This window comes from Eumetopias jubatus, unplaced genomic scaffold, assembly GCF_037043125.1.
Source record: "Eumetopias jubatus isolate StellerSeaLion01/CBP00866 unplaced genomic scaffold, mEumJub1_p1.0 scaffold_39, whole genome shotgun sequence".
In the NCBI taxonomy this organism is placed as follows: Eukaryota; Metazoa; Chordata; class Mammalia; order Carnivora; family Otariidae; genus Eumetopias; species Eumetopias jubatus.
The window spans coordinates 1,250,507-1,262,364 of NW_028274845.1; the positions used below are offsets into that span (position 1 = coordinate 1,250,507).

General features: G+C 42.2%; 1 non-coding gene across 1 annotated transcript; it reads right to left on the minus strand.

The window, feature by feature from the left end:
* Positions 1-6,914: 6,914 nt before the first annotated feature.
* LOC148161920 (small nucleolar RNA U3) lies at positions 6,915-7,127 on the minus strand. The gene has a single exon (XR_015767288.1). It is a non-coding gene; the product is annotated as a small nucleolar RNA U3 (small nucleolar RNA).
* Positions 7,128-11,858: the final 4,731 nt, after the last annotated feature.

Here is an 11,858-nt window from a genome sequence, read left to right on the forward strand (position 1 = left end):
ATGTCCCAGAGTTTGCACTATTTTTTCAACATGAAAATCATGGTATGTGCCTGCATCAAAGGTGCTGGAGGGACACATGCTGCCTCGGTCAGTAGAGCGTACATCTTTCATCTTAGGGTCATGCATAGAGTCCCACGTTAGTGATGGAGCCTAGCCGAACTCTAAAAAAATAATAATAAATAGAAAACAAAGAGGTGCATGCCTCAGGAATCAGAATTACTCCCCCTAAGGTAAGGAGGGGGCATCTACCTTGGTCCTTGCAGTTCAAGAGCCATTCTGAGCACTACAGAATCCTAAATGTACATCAACCTAAAGAACCTACACTTTTAATATTTGTTGGGTTTCCCCTGTGTGGTTAGAGGTCCACTGGCAGACAAAAGTTGACATGCTGAGCACAGAAGCAGACCAAGAAACAGACTATTACCTGGATCCAACACATTACTCTCTGTCCTCACTGCAGTCTCCCTGAAAATGGGAATGGGCAATCGAAATGCCTGGTATTCAACACAGGTTAAGAAAAAATGGAAAGTTTGGGTTAACAGTTTAAATTATTGTGTCCTCAGATTGACTTTGATGGCAAGTGGAGACTCTGTTGCACGTCTTCTAGGTTCTGCAGGTGGAAATGAGGGGCTAAGGGACAAACTAATTATACAACTCAGAGTAACTTTGGTAACTTACTATCTTCACACGTGACAGAGTTTTCTTTCATTTTGTCTGATCCCATAGTCTCATGCTTGAGTCTAAACACATTTGTACAAGGAAGTTGATATGAATACCACACCTAAAATCTGTACCGCTAAATGTTGCAGTGCTTATTCCTAATGGTACTTTAGGCTTGTTTCTAACTGCCTGTAGCTACGTTACGGCTGACTCTCAAGGCAGCCCATTCTAACCATGTGTGCACTTCTCTTTGGCCCCATCACCAGGTTAAGCAGTGCATCTGATCCATCTCCATCACTGCGGGAAAGATGTAGGTCAGATAGGTAATAAGGAGAAAGGGGGGACAGGGGTGCAGCAAAAAGAAAGCATGCTTATAAGTGGGTTGATTCCAGAGAGGACCATTGCATTGATTTTTTAAATTTTTTAATTTACTTATTTGAGACAGAGTACTTGAGAGATCAGGAGCGGTGGTGGGGGAGTGGAAGAGGAACAGAGAGAAGCAGACTCACCAATGAGCAGGGAGCTGGACATACGGGCTTATCCCAGGACCCTGGGATTCTGACCTGAGCCAAAGACTGACACTTAAACAACTGAGCCACCCAGGTGCGCTTTAAAATAATTTTTAAACTAATCTGGTCCACTTAACATACGGCATTGTATTAGTTTCACATAAGGTCATGGTATTTATTTTGTATTTCTTTTTTAAATATTATTTATTTATTTAGAACAGGGGTGATGGGCAGACGGACAGGAAGAAAGAATCCCAAGCTGACTCTGCACTGAGCATGAAGACAAAACTGGGGATCAATCGCATGACCCTGAGATCATGACCTGAACTGAAATCAAAAGTCAGACGCTGACCGAGTGAGCCACCTTGGTATATCTAAGAATAATATGTTTAGCTTTCTCTTTGAAATAGGCACTGAGTAATGAGCAAGGCTGAGAGAAACCATGGTACCCATAGGCGCCAAGGTCAAATTGCACAAAATGTACCACAATGGCATATTTGGGCGAAACAGAATGCCACAACCACCACTGGTGCATGTTCCTTCAGACTCCGAGATCTCTGAGAAAACTCGAGATTGCAGGGTTAAAAATAATCCGAAAGGATCAGAGTGAAATGCCCTTGGGATGTGTGTGGTCTGTTCTAAAGTACACAGCAGAAGATGTTTTGTAGATAGGAAGCCAGCGATAAACAACACACTGTGCATTCCCTTTTTTGTTCTCTTATCCTGTGTTAAGGTCCGAGTACAATGGTGTTTACAATTAATTGATCACAGCCAGTTGCAGATTTCTTTATTCCTTCTCCACTGCCATTACTTCACTTGACAAATCCTGTGTACGTGGAAGGTGCGCCTTACTAAGCCCCTGCTGTAAATCATTATAGATCTATATCACTGTAGAAGGTATATTAGATTATGGAAAATAAACCTCAGGATCTCGGGCTGTTTGCTCGGGGTCCCCTGTGCCTCGCTATACTGTCGTCTCTTTTTCTTTTCTTAAAAGATTTTATTTATTTATTTGAGAGAGAGAATGAGATAGAGAGAGAGAGAGCATGAGAGGGGGGAGGGCCAGAGGGAGAAGCAGACTCCCTGCTGAGCAGGGAGCCCGATGCGGGACTCAATCCCTGGAATCCAGGATCATGACCTGAGCGGAAGGCTGTCGCTTAACCAACTGAGCCACCCAGGCACCACTGTAGTCTCTTTTTCTCAGTTCCTTCGCCAACCCAGGTCCCCGACTCTCTGATGTCGACAATACTGATTATCTTGAATTGAAGCTACCCGAAAAGAAACCGGTGCAAGGGCACTCAAACCTTCCTCTGTCTCCCTGAAAGCAGGAATCCAATCTCCCATATGAAAAAGGCACCCCCTGTACTAAGAAGTAAAAAGACATCCTTCTCACCAGGGCCTTTAAAGCAGAGGTTCTAAATTTGGTCTAGACACTCTCTAAATTAAAACTCCCCAAAATCCCTGAGAAATGTATTTTCTCCTTGTCTAGAATGCATAAAAACTGTCTGCCTTAATACTTTGTATTTCTTTAAGGGTCTCCATTTCAATATCCGTTCTCCATGCGTATTCAATGACTCAGTGAAACTTAATTCTTACTTAAGCTGGGAGACCAGGACAGGTAACAGAGGAACTTCTCCTTCCTTGCATACCCTTTCTGTAATCCTAGTATCTTAGCCAATGATTTGTAAAGGAAAGAAGTAAGAGAATTATATACCTGGGAGAAAGATTTGTCCCCAGGAAGGACTTTCTGGTATTTTTAACAGTGGAAATATCTACATTTGATCCAAAGTCTCCTGAAAAGTATTTATTTATTTTTAAGTTGAACTTCTAATTTCAGTGTCCCCTGAAATTCGGATGTGCCTTCCCAGAGGGTATGTTAGGAGCCTTGAAAGGAAAGCTCACAACCAAGTCCTGTGTGGGGGCCGTGCTGCCATCAAGTGATGAAGGAGTTTGGGAAAATCTCTTCATCTCTCTGCACTCAGCTTCCTCACGTATAAGATAAGGTTGTTAATCAAATTCTCCACGGTCCCTTCCTGCTATGATTCTGTGAGTGCACAAGGGTCTGCGGTGCCTTTGAAGCAGCCCTGGGGACTGCAGCTGAGACCTGACTTGGTCCCTTCACTGTGTGTCTCTTGCAGGAGCCTGAGCTGAGCCCACACTGAAAACAGAGAACAGAGGGAGCATTTGGGAGACAGAAAATCAGCAGGTTTGGAGGATGAGAATAACGCAAAGAAGGACAAGGCAATGGTGGAGCAGGTGGTTGCCCAAAGGAGGTAAGAAGAAGGACAAGTTGGGTCCAGAAAAATCAGGGGAAACTGAGGAATGCATACAGCGGCATCCAACTCTGCAAGGAGCAGCCTGAGCTGAGCAAGGAGAACGAGGAGAGTAACTTCGTCCACGGTGAACCTGTGCACCTGCCGAGGAGCCCCACAGAATGGATCTGGGTTGGTTTGTACTTCAGGGAAGCACCAGTTCCAAGAGGAGGAGGGGGAGGAGTGGCACCTTGGTGGCTATATCCTTAAGCGTCTGCCTTTAGCTCAGGTCATGATCTCAGGGTCCTGGGATCGAGCCCCGCATGGGGCTCTCTGCTCGGCAGGAAGCCTGCTTCTCCCTCTCCCGCTCCCCCTGCTCGTGTTCCCTCTCTCGCTATGTCCTCTCTCTTAAATAAATAAAGAAAATCTTAAAAAAAAAAAAAAGAGGAGGACGATGTGACCATGAGCCTCTGCCCCAGACCCCTAGCTTTGACCTCAGAGCTGCCCTCATGGTGGATGTTCTCCAAGTCAGTGTGGGCTTAGAGGGATCAGTGATGTATGGATAAAGGTTGGACTTGTCCATTCTTACTGCAAGAGTTCTACCCTAAGGTCAGGAAGGGCCAGGGTAGGAGACCCTTGCCTCTGAGGCAGTGATACCAATTATATTCTTCTGAATTTATGGTTGTCAAAGACTTTACACACATTTGTCTTGACTGTGTGTTGAGTGTTTCATTTTCCTTAGTCTCTGTTAAGAACTTGGAATTCTGACATCAATAAGATTTCACTAAGGAGGTCAAAGCAGTGAGAGGAAGAATGCAAACAAAATCTTGTAGCTCAGCACACCTGGGTGGCTCAGTTCATCGAGAGTCTGCCTTCAGCTCAGGTCATGATCCCACGCTCCAGGGACCAAGCCCCATTGAGGGGGGTGGCTCCCTGCTCAGCAGTGGAGTCTGCTTCTCCCTGTCCCTTCCCCAGCTGTTCTCTTTCTCTCTGTCTCTCTCTCACTCTTGCTTTCTCCCTCACTCTCTCTCTCTCAAATAAATATATAAAATCTTTTTCAAAACTGTTGTAGCTCTCCTAACCTGGCATATGGTGGCAGTGCAGAGGATGGAGGGGGGAGGGAGCTAGGCCGAAGACATCTCTTCCTAATAACAGAACCATTGAGAGGAATCCAAGAGGACAGTCCCTCTTCATCAGAGCTCACCACAGGGGAGTGTCATGGGGCATTGAGAGTGTAGGGCAGGCTCCACTTTAAGGAAGGGTATTTGTTGCCTCCTGGAAGAAAACAGAGAGCGTTCGTGCAGGTATTTGGGGCAGGAATGTAGTTGAGATTAGAGATTTGCCACCCCCTTTATCAGATCCGTGAAGGAACGTCTCCGAGAGCTTCCTCAGTGCTTGGTTTGGTCCTAGGAGTCATGAGTACAGAGATGAGTAAAACATTATCCCAATTGTCGTGGGGCTCTCAGTCTAGTTACCAGAAGTCATGAAAAGTGTAGTGGTGGTGGATTCCTTGGAGGAAGTGGCCAGTGCTGCCTGGGGATGGCCTGGTCTCCCTCTGTGTTTTCCAACAGCTGGATGACCTGTCCTGACCCAGGGACCCTGGGCCTCAACTCAATTTCAGCCTCTCAGGACACAGCCAACACCTAGGTTCCATGTTAACCCAAAGCAGTCAACACTATGAAGGTCTGCAGAGGAAACTGCTGGTATGGGTAGCTCCCCACTTTGTCTTGGCCAACTGGAAAATAGAGGCGAGTTCACTAAGACTTGTAGGGTCATCCTTGCCCTAATGATCAGGGATTAGTCTTTCTCTCTGTTAAGTGAAATACTTTCTAGCTTCAGTATTGTCTCTCCACTTAAAAACTGTGGAACTATTGGCTAAAGTTTCGATCAAGTAGCTACAGTGAAAAAGGGGTAAAACAACTTCCAAGCTGCAGTGAGAATGTGCAGAAACTCTTATACTGAATAATAATCGGACAAATCACTTTTAAATTGCACAAAAGATTTATACAGTAATTCTGGAATAGACAATGTAAGTCTGTCGCTTTCTCCTTCTTCTTAACATTGCTTTGATAATTTAAGATCATTTCCATTTCCATATAAACATTTGGATCAGCTTAGAAATACTTACTAAAATGTCTGCTGGAAGGTTGATTGGCATTGTATTAGATTTGTTGATCAATTTGGGAAGAATTGACCTCTAAACCATAATGAGTCTTCCAATCCACCACAAATTTTATCTCCCCATGTATTTAGTTCTTTAATTTCTGGAAGTAATGCTCTGTAGTTTTCAGTGTAATATTCTGACACGTATTGTGTCTGATAAGACAATGCAGTAGGAAAACTGGTCAAAAGAATTGAAGAAGAAATGCTTCACAAAAGAAGATACACAAAAGGCCAAAAAGCACTTGAAAAGATGCTCCACTTGAAACCATTGAAAAGCATGAAGTTGAACATAAATCAAAAGGGCTTCATGAATGTCTCCGCAAGGCTCCATCTTAAACTAAGTAACCTGTTCCTTCTCTTCTGCAAACCTCTGCTCCTCTCTTCTAAGCCTTTTGTTTCAGGATCCTGGTACCACCCTAAAGACATGATGAAGGAGGCTGGCAGCAGACACACAATTTCTGTGAAAATATACCACCCCCCTGCCCCTTCCTCCAGGGGGAAGGGACTTACACTTTTTGAGGGCCTTGGCCTGTTCTAGACCCCTGTGCCCCGAAAAGCAATAAAGCTATTGTTCCTCAATATTCCAAACTCTGTCTTCGTCTTATATTTTGGCTCTGAAGCACAGAGGTCAGTTTTCGACGGCACACTCAGCCATTGGGAAGATAAATTAATACTACAGTGAGTTACCATTACACATCCATCCCCGTGGCTAAAATTACGAAGACCGAAAACATATGTGGTGAGAATGTAAAGTAACTAGACGTTTCATACACTTGTGGGAATGAAAAATGGTCCAACCACCGAGAAAAACTGAACCACAGGTAAACATTTACCAATCACGTGAACGGCCATTCCTCTCCTAAGGATTTACACAATATGGCCACACAGCAAACTGCACATGAATATTCATCATAGCTTTATTCCCCATGGCCAAACCCAGGAAACTGCATAGATGGCCATGAATAGGTGAATGTACAGACCAAATATATCCATACGGAGGAATACTCCTTAACAATGAAAAATTCTGAACTGGCGATCCATTAATAATATGGATAGATATAAGAATCCCTAGGCTGCAGGAAGGAATGTAGGCATAAAAGAGTTCCATTTCCATAACGTGGTTAAAAATGCAAGCCGACTTTGATACCCGTGGTTGCCTGGGACTGAGGGTGAAGGCAGTGAGAGACTTCAATGGAACCACCCAAGGGAAGCTGTGAGGTAGAGGAAATGCCCTGTGTCCTGAATGGAGCAGTAGTTTCAATTGTATGTACATCTGTGAAAATGCATTTAGTTGTACAGTTTATCTTTTTTAATTTTTATTTGTTGAGAAAGCACTCACACTGCGTCCTCTCTCTCTTACTCCTCCAAAGGAGGAGAAGAACGATCATCAGTGGCAATGGGCAGCTGTGGAAACAACACCTAAAACCAGGTTCATCTCAGGAGAGAACAATATGCCTCCTCCTTGAGGTTTCAGGTCCTCTACACGTTCAGAGAAACTTCTCTAGTAACAAACTGTAGAAATGAACTGGAGGGTATTATGCTAAGTGAAATTAAGTCAATCAGAGAAAGACACGTATCCTATGACCTCACTGATAGGAGGAATTCTTAATCTCAGGAAACAAACTGAGGGTTGCTGGAGTGGTGGGGGTGGGAGGGATGGGGTGCCTGGGTGATGGGCATTGGGGAGGGTATGTGCTATGGTGAGCGCTGTGAATTGTGTAAGACTGATGAATCACAGACCTGTACCTCTGAAACAACTAATACATTATATGTTTAAAGAAAAAGAGACAGAGAAGCTAGTAGGAAGGGAAAACTGAAGAGGAGGAAATAAGAGGGGGAGAGGAACCATGAGAGACCATGGACTCTGAAAAACAAACTGAGGGTTCTAGAGGGGAGGAGGGTGGGGGGATGGGTTAGCCTGGTGATGGGTATTAAAGAGGGCACATTCTGCATGGAGCACTGGGTGTTATGCAGAAACAATGAGTCATGGAACACTACATCAAAAACTATTGATGTACGGTGATTAACATAACAATAAAAATTAAAATCTAATGATGTAATATGATGATTAACACAACAATAAAAAATAAAAAAATAAAAAGAGAGAGAGAAGCTAGTAGGGAGGGAAAAATGAAGGGGAGGAAATTGGAGGGGGAGGCGAACCATGAGAGATGATGGACTCTGAGAAACAAACTGAGGGTTCTAGAGGGGAGGGGGTGGGGGAATGGGTTAGCCTGGTGGTGGGTATTAAAGAGGGCAGCATTGAAGGGAGCACTGGCTGTTATACGCAAACAATGAATCATGGAATACTCCATCAAAAACCAGTGATGTAATGTATAGTGATTAACATAACAAAATAAAATTAAATTAAAAGAAAGAAAAAAGAAACGATCTCTGAAAGTACAGCCTTAATTGTACACTTTAAAGGGATGCATTCTACTGTACCTAAATTATACCTCAGTAACATTCATGTAATAATCTACTATATTTCTCCATATACTAGCAGGGAGCATTTAGAAAATGAAATTTTTAGAAAAAGGAAATGAAATTCAATAAACAGAGTGGAGATTCACATCCACCTTCATTTAATGTATGAGAACACATGTAACAAAGATCCCTGAAAACTCTTGCTGAAATAAATTAAAGGAAATCTAAATAATTAGAAAAAAATGTATCCACATGTATGGACTAGACCACTCAAAATTGTTGGAACATCAAATCAGCATTATTCTGAGTCATACTGCATTTGCACTTTGGGGGCAAATTTACAACCTAATTCTCAAATATATATGGTGATCAACATACCTAGAATAGCCAAGACAACCTTGAAGAATTAAATTGGAGAAATTTACTAAATTTTAAATCACCGTAAAGCTATAGTAATTAAGGTGCTCTTAATGGTGTAAGTAACACAATGTAAATAAATCAATGTGAGAGAGTAGAGAGTAAAAAATTTCCTGATACACCTATACATTTAAAAAATTTTTTTTATTTTAATTTTATTTCTTTTCAATTATTTTCTTTTTAAGTAATCTCTGCATACCACATGGCTCTCGAACTCAAAAAAAAAAAAAAAGGGTGAGAGTTTTACCTGAGCCCCAATTAGTACAGCTGCATGGGACAGGCAATCTTTACACAGGAGAGAGTGTCCTGACAAAGGAAATTTGATATAGAGTTATATACCAAAATATATTTTTTTTACATAAAAAGTTACAAATTTTTATACAAAAGACATTGTAGAAAGACACTGCATTTCCCGGTCTTAAATTTCTAGTACATGTAGGGCTGTATGGCTTTAATGTTATGGGAACCAGGGAAGTGTCTTCCTTTTTCTTATCTTTTCCAGAATGCTCCTTTGGGTTCTTTTCTTTCATAAAGCAGATGTACAATGTGCGCTTGGGGTGAAATAGAGCCCATGCATTGAGATTTGTGGATTCATTTTGACCTTGGTAAATGTGAAAGCATCGCTTTCTTGGGAGCCCAGGTGCAGGACCCACAAATATTAAAGGTGGACAATTGCCTTTATCAGTGCTACAGCGACCTCCTAAGTCTCTGGCTCCTAAGATCTAGAGGGGAACCTGTGCTGAAGAAGTGAAGAGGTGCTTCAGGCACCACTTCCCCTGCCTGCCTGTTTCTCTCTCCTCAACCTCAGCTTCTATGTCACTGAACACCACTGTACTTCATCCATCAATGACCCATGACCTCGAACTGCCCATGTTTGCTTCCAGGAATACAACCCCAGGTCAATGGCATGAGGTCAACTCAAAGAAATCGAGCAAGCCATGTTCCATCCTTTTAAAATTGTTTCAAATTTTTAAAAAATATATTTCCAGTATAGTTAACATACAGTGTTCCATGAGTTTCCAGTATATAACATGGTGATTGAACATTTCCATACATTGCCCAGTGCTCATTACCACAAGTGCACTTCTTAATCCCCATCACCTCACCCATCCCCCAACCGTCCCTCCCCTCGGGCAACCATCAGTTTGTTCTCTATAGTTAAGGGTCTTTTTCGTGGTTTGTCTCTCTCCCTTTTCTATTTCCTTTGCTTACATGTTTTGTTTCTTAAATTCCACACAGGAGTGAGATCATGGGGTATTTATCCTTCTCTGACTGCCTTATTTCACTTAGCATAATACATGCCGGCTCCATCTGTATCCTTGCAAATGGCAAGATTTCATTCTTTTTTATGGCTGAATAATATTCCATGGTGTGTGTGTGTGTGTGTGTGTGTGTGTGTGTGTGTGTATTACATTGTCTTTATCATTCATCTGTTGATGGACATCTGGGCTCTTTCCATAATTTGTCTATGCTGCTATACAAAGGGCGCATGTATTCCTGCAAATGACTGTTTCTGTATTTTTGGAATAAATATCCAGTGGTAGGATTAATGGATCATAATCGTTCCTTTTTGAGGAACCTCCATACTGTTGTCCACAATGGCTACACCAGTTTGTATTCCCACCAATACTGTAAGAGGGTTCCTTTTCCTCCACATCCTGGCCCACACTTGTTGTTTCTTGTATTTTTGATTTTAGCCATTCTGACAGGTATGAGGTGATATCTCATTGGTTCTTTTTTTTTTCCAGATTTTACCTATTTGAGAATGAAGGAGAGAGAGCACAAGTGGGGGGAGGGGGAGAGGGAGTAGCAGGCTCCCCCCGAGCACGTAGCCCGATGTGGGACTCGATCCCAGGACCCCAAGGTCACCACCCGAGCCAAAGGCAGACGTGTAATGGACCGAGCCACTCAGGTGCCCTATCTTATTGTTTCGATTTGCTTTTTCCTGATGATGAGTGTTGTCGAGCATCTTTTCATGTGTCTGTTGGCCATCTGGATGTCTTCTTTGGAGTAATGTCTGTTCATTTCTTCTGCCTCTTTTTAAATTGGATTATTTGTGGCTTTTGGTGTTGAGTTGTATAAGCTCTTTATATATGTTGGATACTAACCATTCATTGGATATGTCATTTGCAAATATCTTCTCCCATTCAGTACGTTGCCTTCTACTTTGGTTGATTGTCATAAAATGGCTCTTTATCTCTCTTCTGTTAAATACGAGGGTGAACCAAATAAACACAACAACATAGCATCGAGGTTACAATCTGTCCAAACTTAGTGGTCACTATATATATTATGCATCTTACTAATGCATAAATTATTCATTTGACAATTTCAAAAGATCTCTTGTGAGAGGCGAATGAATCCCTAAGTGACATAAAATGTGGTGTTTAGTGACATTACAAAAACAACAAAGAAAACAGTTCACACATAGTGGAGGAGTCTGGGACATAGGGATATCAATATCAGTTTATTGAAAAGCCACAAATGCTGTCCCAGTAAGGCATAAGACGTCTCATAACATAGGTATACAGCCAGAAGAATATTGAGAGAGTCAGGACAAAACATTTTGAAAAATTAATATTTTATTCACTTAGTGTAATACTCTGCCTCTTGCCCTATACTTTTTAATGGATAGAGAAAAAAAATAAATAAGACACAAAGAGGAAGATCATGACAGTCTGGAATTGGCAGTGGTTGTGAGTGTATGTGAATGTATGAATATATATGAATACAAATAAGCCATTTCCCCGCTCTGTCCACTGGAAAGGCCTAAAAATAAACCAATTGCAATGAGAAGCCCAAGGAGACACATTTTGATCTGGGATTATGCCTTCCCAGGAAACAAAACCATAGATTCTTAGAGAAATGACTGAGACCAGGCCAGACGCAGCAAAACTTCTACATGAGACACAAACACCTCATCATACTGATATTAGGAAAGTTCTCAAAATTATGAGGGTCTTATCAAAAGGATATGGAAGCCAACCCGAAATCACTTTCACTGCTAAAAGAGAGGATAAATGGAGCACTCATAAGTCCATAATACAGTGGTTTGAAACACTTCGATATGATTGAAGCCTTGCTTTCATATTAACACAGTAAAAATAAGAAAATGAAGAGGAAAAGAAAGGAACTTACAGGTTCCCGTTAGAGATGCTAGGGGACCAGGGTTTCCTTACAAACTGTACCGCCAGGTGTATAGTATTGGGGGGAAATTTCTCTTCCTGCAGGTGTTCATACAAGGCTTCTAGGATCCAAACCATGATGATGAAGTATCATCATTTTGCTCCACAGAATCAATGGATGGATGGGCCTTGAACATAAGGCGACCTGAGGTGCTTCCAGATGGAAGAGCACACAGCACTTGAGAGGAAGTCTTGCCAACATGTCAAACCTGAAACTGATCAGTTTCTATATCTGCCAGGTCCGA